This window comes from Malurus melanocephalus, unplaced genomic scaffold (genome assembly GCF_030028575.1).
Source record: "Malurus melanocephalus ecotype Western Australia unplaced genomic scaffold, MMel_1.1 scaffold_33, whole genome shotgun sequence".
Lineage (NCBI taxonomy): Eukaryota > Metazoa > Chordata > Aves > Passeriformes > Maluridae > Malurus > Malurus melanocephalus.
Window position 1 is genome coordinate 1220559 of NW_026623265.1, and position 16692 is coordinate 1237250.

Below are 16692 nucleotides of genomic sequence, written 5' to 3' on the forward strand. Positions count from 1 at the left end.
AGCATGCTGTCAGTGAGCAGAATTCCYGATACTGCAAGATTTTCAGTCTACATTTAAAGTTGCTTCTTGTTTTCTCTTATTTCCTCTGAATTYCAGCTGGATGTGTATTACTGCAGAGAATAGGCCTACAGAGCAATAGCTATCAAAAACAAGCAGAACCAGCAGCTAGTAGATATGTCTCTATGTCTCTCTCTTAACAGGCATCAGAAGAAAAAGTGTTTTTAATTTTACCATGGAGCACAGCAGGGATTACAAAATTAGTTTTGAATCAAAGTGCTGCTGTAGAACAAGTTTCTGTTTCTGGAGTCCAAGTCAACTTTTCTTCATGTAAATAGAAAGAGGGACAGAGATCTCTAATTAACTGCATAGTGCACAGCTTGGGACAGCACTGTGGCAGCTCTGGGGGCAACTGGTGCAGGATCAGGAATGCACTGAGCACTTCAGGCTTGCAGACCATGCTTTTCAGCACTAGCTTTGGCACAGATTTTTCTCTCCAGCTTTAGGCAAGCAAGCTGACCTTGCTGGCTCAGTATCCACGCTGCCCTCTTTCCCTGGCAATAATGCCAATTATCACTTTGTAAAGGAGTTCAGAGTCTTACAGTGCCCCATAGCTRCTATGCCCTGAATTCCTGGTTACATACAGGTCCTTTTTCAATTCTTCCACATCCTTTTCCAATGCTTAAAGTTGTCTTTATGCAGTCAATGATGTAAAGATCCTTTATCTAAGTGACAGTTGATCCCTACATATCTGGACACTGTTGTGTCCCTGACACCTGTTACAGGAATATCAGGGATTTGTCTTTCTTCTAATGCAAGCGTCCTTCAGCACTGTGTACTAGTGTAGCCCAATTACGAAATATGATCTCTTCCTACTGACATTTTTTCTGCAAAAAAGAGAGTAGCATAATCAATTTTCAAAGTCAAGCCTATTAAACGAAAAGGTCTYGAGCTCCAAATCATGGGCTAGAAAACATTCAGCTCAGAATGTCCATTTCCACCTCCCACTGTAAAAGCAGCATCGTTTCTTTCCCAATGACTAGATTGGCTGCCATGGTTACAGCTTCACACAGAGTAGGGTCACCTTCCCTTTCAAGAAAAATCAATGAGAGATTTAATTTACTCTATCCCCATACCAGTCACATTTTATCAGTTCTTACTGCCTTAATGCTCCATTCTCAAAAAATGAAGAAGCAAATGGGGTGTCAACAAACAGGGGCATGGAGATGAGGGAAGCAGCTGTCAGGTTGATAAATAGATACCAGCACTGATTAATTAAACAGCTCTGCACATTAACAAAACCTTCAAGCAACATTTCCTATTCKCCTCTTCCTAACCCTTGCACTTATAAGCTTGCAACTATTGTGGCGTTTAGCATTTCCAAGAGACAGAACTGTTTTGATAATGATAGTGGAAGTTTTTATGCTAAGACATATTTAAAAACCTGTCACTGAAACTGACCTCCCATGTCCTTGGACAGCTCTGCACCTCCCACCACATCTAATTAAAAAAAAACAAATGTGCAAGCCCAAAACCTCTCTACCTTTTTCACTGAAACATGCTTTCCTAACACACCAATATTGCCCACTAATATGACCAAAACCCAAATYTTTATAGTGTTTTTGTGTCAGAGGAAAGAAAAGAGCAAGATGTGTACTGAGCAGCCAGCCATGCTGTAAATCATGTTTGCAAATGCTATTAAACTTAGAATGGCATTAGGAACTTCCAATGTCCTCGAGAAGATACTATTTTTCTTTCACTGACAATTTAATGAAYAAAGTAGGATACTTTCACTACAGCTCTCAGGTGGGTTTAGTTTACCTCAGCCCCACAAAATAAGGTAGGACCTGATTTCAATAAGCTTAGTGACTTTATTTCCAGGGTGACATTTCTGACTAAACCTTTGCATTATTAAGGCAGTCAGCAATTGATGTACAAATGCTGCAGAAGAGGTTGCTACCCTAAGGTATTGGAAAGGTATTGGACATTTTGGAAAACYGGTCTATTTTCAAGCATGTGTCGCATGGAAGAAAGAGGGAACCCAAGACCCACCAGTTGCTGTTTACTTCCCTTCTGATCACTCAGTGGTGACAGGAGAAGCAAAACTGTCTCTCCAGACCCTTCCCCCTGCTCTGGGTCCCATTTCTTTCCTTTCTGACACTTTTGCTTCTCACAATATGAGCAATCAKGTAGGTCTCTGCTTATAACACTTCATGGTTAGGATGTCAAAATTTTATTTTAGCCATGCTGCTGGGTAGCACAGTCATCTCAGGGAGGAAAATTTGCTCTGGAGGCCACTTCAATTCATGACACCTCTGGTGCAGCTGGCAGCAAAATGCTACCTGTGAAGGCTTTATATATAACAACTCTCCACTGACAGCTGCCAGCCCACTCATCTTGGTTTAGATGCCACATCTGCTTGACAAAAAAGTTGAGGGATACCAGGCTACCACAGATTTAAAACATTAAGAAGTAAAAAAATACRGTATCCTAATGCTGTAACCCCAAGACAGAGGTTCTCTCCCCATAAAACACTTTCACAGTGAGGACTGAAGAAACAGGTTAAATTTCTAGCTGTTTGGTCACTGAAACTGAAAGATGTACTTCCTGAACTAAAGGTGGGCACTTTCTTTAGTCTTTTGCAGCTGAAGACAGCCCTAYGGGGCACAATGCCTGTAACAATGCAACTAACTGTAGATTAACACTGATATAAGAAAGGATTTTAAATCAATTTTTTTTGACTGATCTTCCAGCAGGCACTTTTAAACTGTGAGTTTAGCACTGGTGTGTCTTTAAAAAATGACATCAGGTATGAACCTGTCCCAATTTTTACATCTGCAAAATCTGCAATCTACTTGGAAGAGTWTCTTCTCTTATCTAACAAGCTGAACTCCCAGCATGAGTCCAGAAGGCAAATCTGGCTTTAAAGACAACTGTTTCATCATGACTTTTGCAGATAGCAAGAGGCAATCAAGACTGGAGAAAGTTTTTGAAGTTTCTTAATTAAAGACACTCCTCACTTATTAAATTACTTGACAATTTAAACCTTCCATGCTTGCTTTGTCTCTGCCCAAGGTTTGGAAGTAAAGTCTTTTCTGACATTTTGCAGTCTGGGAAAGAAATCCAGGACAGTATGCATTTCTGCTAGTCCCAAAGAGGAAGCACTGACGTGGATATAAATGCAGATAGAAGTGGAGGTACTGTAATGAGCTGGGAGCATTGCATCCAAAAGCCAAAAACAACCACACATTTTTTAYTCATGTGTTACAAACAGCATATGCCAGAAAAGTATTGTCATTGCTAGGTCACATAGTGTCAAAGGAGTGTGATGGGTAAAGAAAAGGACAGGCCCATCTGCAGAGCCAGTAGTTAACACAGAGCACTACTAGCTTTCTTTGTGGGTAAATTACATACTAAGGGTGCTTAGAGACCCAGACAGATGGACATCTGTTGACACTTGCAGCTTTTATTCTGTCTCCCAAGTCGTCATAGTCGGGCACCAGTTTAGCATTTCCAAGTGAGTTCGTTGCATCAAAGTTAAGCCTGGGGTTGCCCTGTGGCCAGATCTGCTCAGCTCTAGAGATTGCAGGAAGTGGCAGCCCTGCTCTGCTCTAACATTATTGCAAAATGATACCAGCACAGGTCTGAGACTGCTGTTACAAGTGTCTTAGAGGAGTTTAATCTTCATTTAATTTGTTCTACTGAAAGRGTCACCAACAGGCCACAGTATTTCATACAACTGTCTCTTTTTTGTTTTTATTGTTACTGTGTTTAGAGCCCCAAAACCTGCATTTCTTTGTCTGTGGTGTAGTTCTTCTGGCCTTGAATTCCAGTGATCCTTTGTGAAATCCAAGCACCCTTGAGCATTAAGATGAACTAGTATGAAAATCATACTAACTGCTCCTCAGTGCTCATGCAAACCAAAGTGAATAGAAATGAATCACAGATTCAGTGGCTTGATGTCATAAGTCCCTGATTTACTTCCCAATTACCACTAACAGAAAATTGCAGTTGCTGGGAATGAAAAGCCTGTGGACCTTGACAGCATGTGCACAATGCTGTTTATAGACACCAGCCTCATAATAGCTGTCCTTGAGGAACTCTGCTGGGTCCGTAGCTTTGCTTCTCTCCCAATGCTTCCTGTAAACAACAGCAGCTGACAAAACCAAAGCAAAAGAGAGGGAGGGAAAAAGTATAACTTAATTTTAAAAACAAATCCACAGATAGTGAAAGCAATTTAATCTGTTAAATAATTGTGTAGGCACTGCCTACACCCATCTCCCACTGACTTCAACCTCTTCTGCGGTGAGCAAGCACTGCTGATATCAACCAACTGACCCATGAGATCAGTCCTTGGAGTCAGCRAACTGAACTGTAGCAACCATTCAACTCATGTGAAACAGAGGTTCTTATTTAATTTTGGTTCAGATTTCAGGGTTTTCTGAGAAACATCTCTGGCAAATTAGCAGCTAAAACACAGCTTCTGTATATCCACAAAGGATCTACACTATCAGCARGTAGCCCATTTTCAAAAAGAAAGACTAAGGCAAGAAAAGAAAGCTATTTCTGTGGGTTTTAGATTCCTGCAAGATTCTCTAAGCTTGCCATGCTTTCACCTCTGCCCAGCTCTCTGGCACAGACTTGCCTCCCTAATTCCTAGGTAGCACCTTTATTGCCTTGTGCCTCCWGCCCTGCCATAGCTATACAGCTTATAAAACTCTGATGCTTTATAATTCACTAACAACCAGTGGCCTTGCCCAGGCCAAAACATTTTTTACAGTTACAGAGAGATTTTGCACTCTCATTTGATTTTCTCTGGCTCTTGCTTCATCCAAGTACTTGCAACACATTGTTCTAAGGTACCCTTATTTTCCTGCTGTCTTGGGTTGATTTTACGATAACACTGTATTCCTATATTCTGTCAGCTTGTGTGCCCAAAAGGTGTCTGTGCCTTTAAATCTGACCCAGAAGAAGGGACAGGGGCGGTGCAGGCAGTCAAAAGCGGGGGCTGCCAAGCAGCCGGGGCCTTTTTGGTACCTCAGCTCGGCACCATGGGAGGCCTTGCTCGCTGCGTGCAATGGAGTTACATTGTTGCCGTTTAGCTAGCTCAGGTTTGTTATCTTGAGCAAACAGCTTTCTGTGGACTGGCACCCCCTCTGCAGCTGCTGTGATTTTTCCTCTGGAGCAATTCGGCGGCCGGAGGGGACAAGCAGTGCCACTCCGTCTCATCCCGGACTCCAGAAGAAGCCTAGCTGGTGACAGAAAGCAAACTGAGCCCTCTGTTTTATCCACTGTAAGGAGAGGACTGCTCCAAGTTTTGCCACTGTTGCCTGAGCAGYCGTGTGGACCATTTTTTTTTTTTCTTTTGTTTCTTTTTTTTTTCCTGGGGACAGAGGCCATGCCATCTTTCTCTGCACCACGTGGCCGAGCGGCTTGTGGGGGGAGGGGGCAGTGTGCATTCCTAGACTTTTAAATATCTAACAGTTACTTCTTATCTGTGTCCTGTGGGCACTGTGTTTTGTTAATAAACTACTTTTTTCCGCTTCGCTTTTGCCTGAACATCTATTTCATATCAGTGGGAAAAAAATATCAATTTTTTCACTTCAGAGGAAACATTTACTCTGTAATGTTTTTGGTTTTTTTCCTCTGAAAACATTGTCTCAAGCCGAGATACCTGCTTAGCTACATTTCTGCTTATCAACGCTACATGAGCTGAAGCAGTGCTCCTAACATTGCCAACAAGACATTCCATGATGGATTTCTGTCCGTGTACGTGAAATGGTATTTTATTACCCAAGGCCAGACTGAACAGTCTCTGTGGAGAACTGTCTTCCATTCGGAGCTATGACTCCATGTGCCAAAATTTCCTTCAGCTTGATTTCTTGCATAATAAATGAGTATCCAAATGCTGTTCCTTTTCATAGGAGACACCATGGCCAGCTGTCAAATACCTAGGGTCAACATTAACCATGATGGACACAAAATCAAAACAAACCAAAAAGTTCACCCCTAAAGCATTTACATTTGTTCTCTTACTAATGATTTTCCAAGTCTTGCTGCTGTTGGGGGTGTAGTGCAATACTGAGAGCCAGGTGTGAGAATGCTTATAGGGAAATCTGACAGATGATGAAGTCTGACTAAGAAAACAAGCTGGGAAGGCACTCAACCCCTGTGCTCTGTTTTCACAGAATTAAGGAAACAGAATTCAGAATTAAGGAAATGTCAGTCTCCAAGACAGACAAAGCCAGCTTTTGTATATTTAGCTCTTTAAAGGTTTGGATTTCTGATAATGGCTGATTTTATGCTGCACTGTGGAAAAAGATAGCCACTATGTCTACCAGTGTCCTCTGAAATGAAGTCATTAGCTGATACAAAAAAAAAATGTTCAACATTGTTATTACATTATATTGGAAAGGGATTCATTTGTTAACTCAGTAGTTGATCAAGTAATGAAAAAAAATGTCTGCTAAATCATTATGCCTTGTGATCTTCATGTTTGCTGGGATAGTAGGAGTAAAAACCTATTTTAGCATATTTCATCCATATTACAGTCATAACATTTTTGCTCATTCTAGTAACAGGAGAGAAATTCTAGAACAGCAGTGACCTGGGAATTTTATAGTTAGAATTTTGTGATCTTTATCTCAAAAGCTTTTAAAAATTAAGATTAAAGAAATAATTAGATACTGGAATTAAATGTAACTTTCAAATGTTCTTGAATCCTAAAATAGTTGCTAAGGAAAGAAATGCTGAAATTTGAGATTACAAGTTATTTMATGAAAGACAATTACTTTCTCCATCAGAAAAATCACCTCCCTGTAGTGCTCTGATCAAGAACTGCTTTCTTCTTCTTTGTTAGCAACAGTAAGTATATCTTCTTGCCTGGTAAGAGAAGTGATTCAATCTCTGCTGTAGGGGTTGTCTTTTCAAGAGTACGAGGGTTCACAGAGCACTAAACTAGAGAAAAATAATCCTGCTGCTACAGATTTTCCCTTGGGGCCTGTCTTCGGCTTGGTTGCCCATATGAGATACAGTACAGAAATGTGAGGATAATTTGGGGTGATCAGGCAACACAGCRATGGAAAAGTCATGTGGAGATACCTACTGTTTCAGGATGCAAAGTAGATTTTACTGGAGAAGTTTTATGTTGGGGTCCCTTTTGCCTTGTATCTGATGCAGTTAGTTTCCCCAGAATGCTAAATGCATGCAAATTACTGCAATCTTGATTTGGCAGCACTTTGTATCTCGTTTTCACCGGTTGCCAGCAAACTGATAAAACCAAGTTGAAAACTGTTTTATATTCAGAAGACTACCACAAGTATGAAGGAACAAACAGCACTGGACCTTAAAGATCCTCAGGAACAAAATTTTTCAATTGACAGTGCTTTACTTTTTGTGGAGAAGTCAAAACTGTCTTTTCCAAGATAATTATATGTTCCTAAAGAAAGCTATTTCAGTTAAAACATGGTTTTCAGAAGCAATATTCTCAACAGCTTCCTTCCATCTCTTGTGTTACTTTTATAGTAGCATTAACTATCTCCTGTTGAAGCCCATAATACTTCAGCAGCTGCTCACTTTGAAATGACAAAAATCCCTACAGACTCGGGATGGCATAAACAGGTTTAAAGACTTTTTATTTATAGAAAAGACTGAAAGACCTCTGTGTGTCTCATTCTTCTCTAGCAGTGCTAGCCAAAAATATTTCAATGCAATGCTTTTCAGTCAGAGAACATTATTCCAAGGAAATTACACCATTTAGTGGAATTGCGTTCATTAGTATCCAACTCATGGGAGAAAGTAGCAACGATCGTGATACATACACAGAGCACATTCCAGACAACAACTTGCCTCAAATTGTGCAGCCACCTGATATAGTTGCAAAAAACTGGGCCAGATCATACATCTGGATAAAGTATTATTACACACAACAGCCTGGATGGTAGGTGATTACCTACATTCCCAGCTGCCTGGGAACCAAAGTGTCCAGGTGAAGCTCATAGAATTCTGCTCATGAGAAGAGAAAGGGAAAAGAAGGAAAGAGGAGCCCTCAATAGGACTCACTAAGTGATATGGCTGGCTCACTGTTTTGAAGAGCCAAGTGGGGGAAAATTCAAGCCTACATTCAGACACCCATATTTGGACATAAAAAATTTAAATGCTCAGGTATGAGATAAATGTATAGGTTTTCATGGTAGTCAGCAGAGATCTAATTCGTCATGCTTTTGCAGCCATGTAGGTGCCTATTGACATCTGAGATGCTCTAGGATATTCAAGATATTCACATGTATGATAGATTTGATATAGGACCCACAGAAAACCTTCACCCTTGTGGAGCAACAGCTTGAGGCCATACMGTTTTGATGAGCATCACCATCAATCGTTTTCAGTCAATACAGGCAATGGAATTCTCAGAATCTGGCATTTAATCAAACATATGTAGCTGCTTCAAGATAAGCTGAACAATTCTCTAGAGCAGTTTTTGGTTGGTGTTGGTGCGTTGGTTGGTTAGTTGGTTGGTTGGTTGGTTGGTTGGTTGGTTGGTTGGTTGGTTGGTTGGTCTTTTAAGAATTTGTAGTGACAAAGTGAGTCAATATTTCAGTAATACTGCTACTTTAGAGAATACTGTGTAGGTGGTCAATACCTGAACCTCCACATGGGAACTAGATTAGACCAGAGATTTGCAAGTTCTTCCTACCAGCCTGCTTGGGCAACGAAGGATTGAATAAAATCATTGTGTGTACCCCACAGGTTTGACGGAACAACACTGTAACTTCACTCACATCAGGGCGGGCAGTTTCTATCAGAACTGTCAGAAAAATATTGCAGCTATTTTCAGGACTTCCAGACCTACCGTGGGAATGAGTGTCATTATGAACACATCTTGAAGCACCCAAGATAAGAGGTTTTGCTTGCATGGTCATATTTTTCCAAGGCATTTAAAGTAGCATTTAGATGATTGACCTACAAAGACATTTGTGGGCCAGGGAGGAAAAAAAGCCAAAACCTAACTAAAGTACTAGCAATGAGTTCCACAGGAATGTGAATTTTCTGTGAAAAGGTTTCCATATTAATACAGTAGACTGAAGTACAGTCAAAGGCACATGTGGAAAAAAACCTTTTACTCTGCCTTTATGGATTATTAAATTTTAACTGGGCCAGAAGGTGATCCAGTGGAGAAGCGGAACCAGGAGGATCAGTGCTTCACTGGGTAGGAAGGGAATAGGGAGTACAGTTTGCAGCGGTGATATTGATCCCAGGCCTCTCCATCCTATTGGTATTTCCTCCTTGCCCACCATATTTCTCAGACCTCCACTATATATTCTTCAGTGTAAGAAAATATTAGCAATCCTTGTCCTTAATTTTATGCAAGTTAGATTTGAAAAGTATCATTGGGAAAGATATTGTAAGTCAGTAAGTCTCATTATGACCTGATCAAAATTTAGCCACATTTGAAATCTCTGGACTGAAAACACAACCTGCTATGGAAAAAAAAATGATCAGGTTTTAAAATTAAAGYAGCTTCTCTCTTCTTTAGAAGGAAAAAATGCAACCAGGAGACAACTCTCCAATATTATCTAAATAGGGGTGTACAGAGCCAGTGAAGACCACTTCAAAAAGATTATAAAAACAACCGGGAAAGAACAAGGATAAGCCAGAAAATACAGAAAAACTATTTCTAGGGAACACAAACTTACAGTTTACTAGAGCAAATAATGTTTGTGAAAAGAAAAATCTTTTGCATGCACACCAAATCCAAGAAAGACACTTCTTTCATAACACAGAAAGTCTTGCAGATTGCAGTTACATTTTGCTCATAGGTACTAAATGGCTCGAAAAAAAAGGGAAAAGTGTCACAAACACTAGGAAATAGACTGATATGGTGAAAATTACTTGCTATGTTCTTCAGACTTGTGTTGCTCTGAAATGGGTGGAGTTCCTAATTTGGTAGCACATTTACTTAGGAATAACTTTAACTGAACATTGAAGATAAGACATTAAGACACAGAATGTTAACTTACAAGTAGCAGGGTGCTGCAGCATAAAACATCTCTTGAACCTCTGCTTGGAATTAAAAATCTCTTCTCTCTATGTCTTCCAGTTCAGTCCATATATAATAAAAATTGAACCGCTTTAGCTTCCCAAGAGGAATGGTCAATCTGACATAACTGTAATTCAGCATGTGTCTATTGTCAACATCTGAGGCAATGCCAGACACAGTGACCTTAGCAGACTGGCAAAGAAAACTGGAAGTGCAGCTTTCTGGTTTGGAGCAAGTCTAGCAATGGTGGGATTTCCTGGTTTTACTTGGTCTGATTTTTGGTGGTGGGGGGATGGGATCAAGAAACCACAAAGATGGTTCCTGTGAGGAAGTTCTAGAAGCTTTTTCCTTCTTGTCCCTATCCCCTGTGCCCTATCTAAAAGGAGCCCTATCGCCTGTGTTTTAGAGCCAATCCATTATGGCTCTGAGGTTGATGGACAGGCTGCCCATCAGGCCTGGGCCAATTGCACAGGCTAGTTACACCTCTGTGATGATGTATGGTCTTGTACTTAAGAAGAATTCAAAACAAGATAGGGGTGGCTGCCATGTAGTTTTTAGGTTGTTAGTATTTAGTTTTAGTGTTATGCACTGGGGAAAAACAGAGCAGGAGGTGAGGAGATGTAAGAAAAAAATGGAGACCCAAGATCACAGGAAGAAGAAGACAGGTGCTGTGCTGTTGCTGTGGTGCTCGAACATGGAGAAAACAAGCTGTTCTTGAAAGGACTATTACTTCAATGGGAGACCTGTATAGAAAAGAGAGCAACCTTGCTCTGAGAAAAAAAAAAATACCCTGGCCTTTGAGGAATGGACTGAACTGATTAGAAGCCAAAAAAAGGGGGAAGAGGCCTGGCTCCCCCTCACGAATGAAGTGAGTTGGTTCTAAGAAGAAATTGTGTTCTGCGAGGCGGGGGAAGAGGTGCCCCCTGCCCCATGTCTGAAGCAAGTGGATGCTTAGAAGAAGCTGCATTCTGCCAGGAGATTTGTGATAGTGGCCTTACATCACCGAAATAACGCGGTCTGGCCTYGGAGAACACTCTTTCCTTTCTCCCACGAGGTAAAGAAAAGAATCATTGCCATCAGCAGATACACACTGACTGTTTCTTGGGAAAGGATCTTCCACCACTTGGAGCTGTAAGAACGCTTCTCCTATGATGCTGGACATCAACCATAATGAGTAGTTTGATCTATGTTAGACTTTCATWCCTGCCCCCCTTTGCATGTGCGAAGACATGGGGAGGGTGGAGAGGGACGACCTGACAAAGAGACAGGTCCGGGGAAGRAATAAGAGGTGTCTTAAAATGTCTGTTTTTATTTTTCCTCTCCTTGTAAATTTTTCTCTATCTTTGTTTCCCTCCCAGAGTATTCTTAGTAGTTTTTAGTAATAAATCTATTTTGCAACTTAAGTTATTCAGCCTGTCTGACCATTTTCTGGAGCATATATGTATATTTGTCTCAATTATGTTATGTTATCTGAAAGCCATAAATTTCAGTGTTAATTCGGCTTTTGCTCCCCCTTCTGCCTCTCTGGTGGGGCGAAAGGGAGGGAACATCGTGGGTGCAGTGGCCCATCGTTGGCCCAATTCAAACCATGGCATGGGATAAAATATTACAGTTAGAAACAGCAACAAATTAAATTCTGATCAGTAAAGACCACCCCTTCTCTGTACATGTTACATCAGACTGTCCCTGATAGTAAGTCTTCTTTCCCATGAAAAGAACTCCATTCTCCTTTCATCATTTACAGCAGAATTCTGCTCCCATCTGCACAGAGCACTCTAAACTCAGATATGACGCTTGGACAATTTGTACYCTTGTGAGATCTGCTGCATTTTATACAAATTAAGCATTGTCCTTGGTACTCTGGAACAGGATGAACCTCTTTTCCTACCTTGTTTCCTTTGTTGAGAAAGCACTGAGCATGTAATTGTCACCTCTAGGAAGGACAAATGGTTTAAGTGAAGAGTTTCTGCAAAACGTAGCAAAACCCGAAGAAAACTAAATCTGTAAGCATTCATTCAAGCTCACTATAAAGCAAACAAAACTAATGACACATCAAGAACATAGACACACAAAAAGGCAAATTCCCGCAATAACGACTCTGGTTTAGCTTGCTAACCCAATGGCTCCCTCTGCAGGGTGACACACCTTCTCAGGATATAAAATAGTTTTGCTATGTAACTGATGTATATCTCAAGCTGTTTCCACAGGAAGATGACATATTCTTGGGATCAGTGAATCCCTTGTGTTCAGATACCATTTTGTTTTATGTGCAAAATAAATGTATGATATATTAGATTTAAAGTACACACTGTCTCACTTGAACATCATTCTCTCAAAAATTTCTGTATGTACCTGTTCAGTCCCTTATCCCACTGCTAAATCAATGACTTCATGAACCTCCTTGCAATCTGACAGAGATATCAAATATATTATGCTTCCCTCTTTACTTAGCAGAGTCATCACACTTGAGCCTTTCTGTTAGAAAAGAATACAATCTTGACGAAAGAATGTTAAAACTTATTATAAAAAATACCCAGAAAATAATAAGAACATGAAAGAGACTTCACTCAGAAAAACAACAGTGCTTTGCTAGTCTGAAAATTCTATTTCTARTAACAATAAATGTCTAGATAAAGAAAGGAAAGCATGGTTACCGAACTTTCTGATAATTGACATTTTCAATGAAATTTCTGTTGCTATTCATTAGCTTTCAGAGAAAGACACGATCATTTATATGCTTCTTTGTAGTGTTTCAAGGACCATTTATTAGGGGTTGATGTTCAAAAGCTAAGGCTGAGACGTACTGTTCCTGGGAAACATTCTGTCCACTTTAGGTAGCAACATGTCCTTTTCTAATCATTAATTTCTCATTCACCTTGGAAATTGGCAGTGTATGGCCTCCTAAATTTCTTCTAAAAGCTGAGTGTCTCTTACAATGCCTTTGTCTAGACATATAAAACATAGTTAGAGAAAACTCAAAATAAATACCATTATTATTCTATCACACCTTATTGCAGCACTAGGTACTAATAAGCTGTTTCAAAAGAGTTGTTGAAGCAAATGCTCCCCACTGTCAGTACATTTCAAAGTAATTCTCTGGACACCAGACATGCTATTTAAAATATGTATTTAATGTATTATATGTATTTAAATACATCTAATATTCATGAGTTGGACTATTTTGTGTAGCCATAAATAGATATATTACTCGAAGAATTTATTTACTGAGCATCTCTAGATACTTTTATATACTCTTAAACATTCTAAGAATGTATTAGTCATATAGCTACTATCATCTCCTCGTATAGAAAAAAAAGTAGGCATTTTTCTAGTGGTTTTGAAAAGAAAATAATGTCTTCCTACAATTTTTTTTCTTGAATCCTGTCCCACTAGCCCCTCATTTAGAAGCTTTCAGCAAACTGAGAAACTGGAAGCCATACATATCTCTGTGGATTGTAAAGTTGCACCGATTTCTGATAGGTTCAAATAAACGCTTACAACTATCTCTATAAAGCCACAAATCATGATTAATGTGACACTGGGGTATAAACTGGTATTGTGTGATATACATAGATGCTGTACTAACACAACCTACCCAAAATGACTTTTAAGCTCAGTGCTGAAAGGGTTCAGAAGCAGACAAAAGTCCTGTTTTGCATTTTACCTCAAGGAGGATAATTAGAATTCATGTTCAAGAGCCCACAAGCATACTTTGAACTCTCCTTAGATCCAGCCAGCAGACATATTTTTCAAAGGATGCTAGAATAAATGTATATTTGGCATAAGGAAGGAAACCCCTGCCCAGTTGTGTAAGGATGTCTTACTGAAGGCTTCAACATGCCTKAGAAAAGAATAATTGCAGATGGAATTTGCACTGACACTGTTCTAGATATCAGCTGTGGCTCATCCATGTACTCAATACTCAACTCACACCAACACAGAAAATCAAATGAAAGGCAGTGTATTGAGGGCATATTGTTGCAAGTAAATTAAACCATGAACACAATGGGATACGTGAGGATGAAGAGTATTTTCTCATTATTGTCTCAGATCCATCCATTACAGAAACAACATCCCATTTTAGTTGCACCTGGAAGCTCACATAATAGAAATTCAGTTAATACAAATAAATAAGAGGGTGGCAGAAAGCCCATTAAGTGAGGTTTAATAATTCTATGCTATATCCTGGCCTCAGTCTCAATCATTTATCTGTGAAGATAGACTGGTGAAAACCAGCCTGGCTAATCGATACAAATACGCTTTATTTCTCCACACAGCAGACTTCAGGCTGTTTTGAGAAGTAACAGATGGAGTTTTACCTTCAGTTGGAGAAAGTTTCAGCAAGGCAAAAAATTGATTTAGAAGCACTTTAATATGCTGCTCCAGCACCATGCCTACATAATCTCTATAACCAGCCTGCCTGGCTGGATTCTCCAGAATGTGCAAAGACAAGATCCTCAAATTACCACTATGAAAAACCCGGCTTCCCATTAGTTACAAATACCTTTTTCCTATAATTTTTCAAAGACAGAAGTATATGCAGTATAAACAAAATATAATAGACATGAAACAGTAAATCTTCCCAAATGCAGAGGAAACGTGTAAGGAAAAGCAGTATTTAGGAGGCCAGGCTCATTCTTGAATCAGCAGGCAGCGGACTGAGCAAGCCACACGAGGGAGCGCAAACACTGTTGGAAAATGCAAAGAAACGCGGGGGAAAAGGGCTAGGGCCAGGCAGCGCTTGATGCAGAGTCTGTTGCTCATAACGCGCATTCTAATTTGTATTAAAAATCAATTTAATTTTCTCGTCAGATTTAATGCGTTACAAGTTTTTCTTCAATACTAATCTGGTCAGGAGAGAGCAAGAAAAAAGCATTCTTTATGCTTGAGCTGGATAAATGGAATGCAGAGCCAGGTCAGAGAAGCGGGCAAGGCAGACTTGGGAATCAGGCAAATGGAACTAAAAGGCTGCACCTCTTACCTGCGGCAGAAAAAAAATAAAAAGGAGGTCAGCTGTGCACTTCTGCCTCCTGCTTTTGATCCCGCTTTTGCTGCCACCGAAGGAGGGACAGGGGCATGTGCAAGGGCCAGTCCTACCCAAAAGGGGCACCTACTGCTAACATCTAGCAGCAGCCCAAACAGGCACTCCCACCCTCTCGGACTGTTCCAGCCTCACCCTACTTCTTTTTCCTTTCATGAGAGACAACAAATAATGCACCTTAAGGGTGATRACATAGGCTGTCAAAATAAATACCTGACTGAAGATATTTTCAAACTRAAATGTTTGCATGTGCATCAAATACAAGTTTCTGAATTCTTCCACCATCATAGCCAGATTTTTCTCATCTCTAATCTCTGGATATTAGACAGTCAAATTCTGTTATTGAGCTGAAAGTGATTTATATAAGCCGAGGATAAATGTATTCTTAAGAGCTGTTCTTTCTGGGTGGTTTAGCAGAGTATAGTGGTTGCATATCCATTTCACTTAGCTGATGCAGTATTTAGCAGGAAACAGCAGCAGGAGACCAATGCTATGCAGAGGGCAAGACCAAAACAGGTATGCTTGTGAATACTGATCTCCTGAGTGATGTAATCATTGTGATAAAAAAATATCTTAGTAGTATAAGGCCCAACTCTTCTGCATGAACTTAGATACATTCAGCACAAATCTAGTTTCTTCTGGGAGCTGAAAAAAGAGGAAGGTCACATGGCTGTGGAGGTCACATGCCTCCATGGGATCCAGCAGAGCAGCAGAAGACCTGGCACTGGTAGGTCTTTGGGCACAGCTTCAGGATTCACGACTGCATCAAAACCCAGGTAYGAGCGCGGATCCCTTACCCAGGATGAAGGAGATGCTGAAATGYCTCCCAGCAGAGTCTTGGCACACCAGGTGCTGGGAGGCAACAAATCAACTGGGGCTTCTGCACTTGCAGATTAAAAATGGTATTCCAGCCAAATAATTGTATGTATTTTTCTAGTAATGCATGAAATCAGTGAAATATCCTTAAGTGAAATTAATTGGCTCTGAGGTTTTCCCAGTAGTCACCACACATGTGATTTCCCTTTGCATGACAAGATCATGAAAGTTCTTATCAAGTAGTTTATTTAAAATCTTCATTACTTATATAYCCTGCTCATCTCTTCCTGTCCTTCTGTCCTTCACATTTCTCCTTCTCCTCTTTCTTAGTCTGCAGTTCTGTTACTTAATGAACAACCAATGGTTCAAACACTAATTCTAACCATCTTCTACTGCCKGTAATGGGAAAGAAAGGTCCAACGTAAGTTTTTCCATCTACACTGTAATAAATTATCCAGTTGTGGCAACCCCAGAATAGATGAGTGACTTGCAAATTTTAAAAAAAATGTTTAAAAATTGTGAATCACCTGGTGCTACTCAAAGACTGTTACAATACTTAAATTCTGTATAAGGGTGTGAATTTTGTAACTGTGCTACAGTAAGAGCAGAAAATAGTTATGTTTAAAAGATAAGCAAATAGGACTGCAGAACGGTAAGTTCACACTTAAAAAGGTAATGCCAGCCTATAAGAACAAGTTAYCTCCATTAGTTCACAAAACTTATAAACTCAGGCCACAGATTCAGCCTACAGCTCCAGGGACACTTGAAAAGGTATTGCAAGGGCATCCAATGTTGGCAG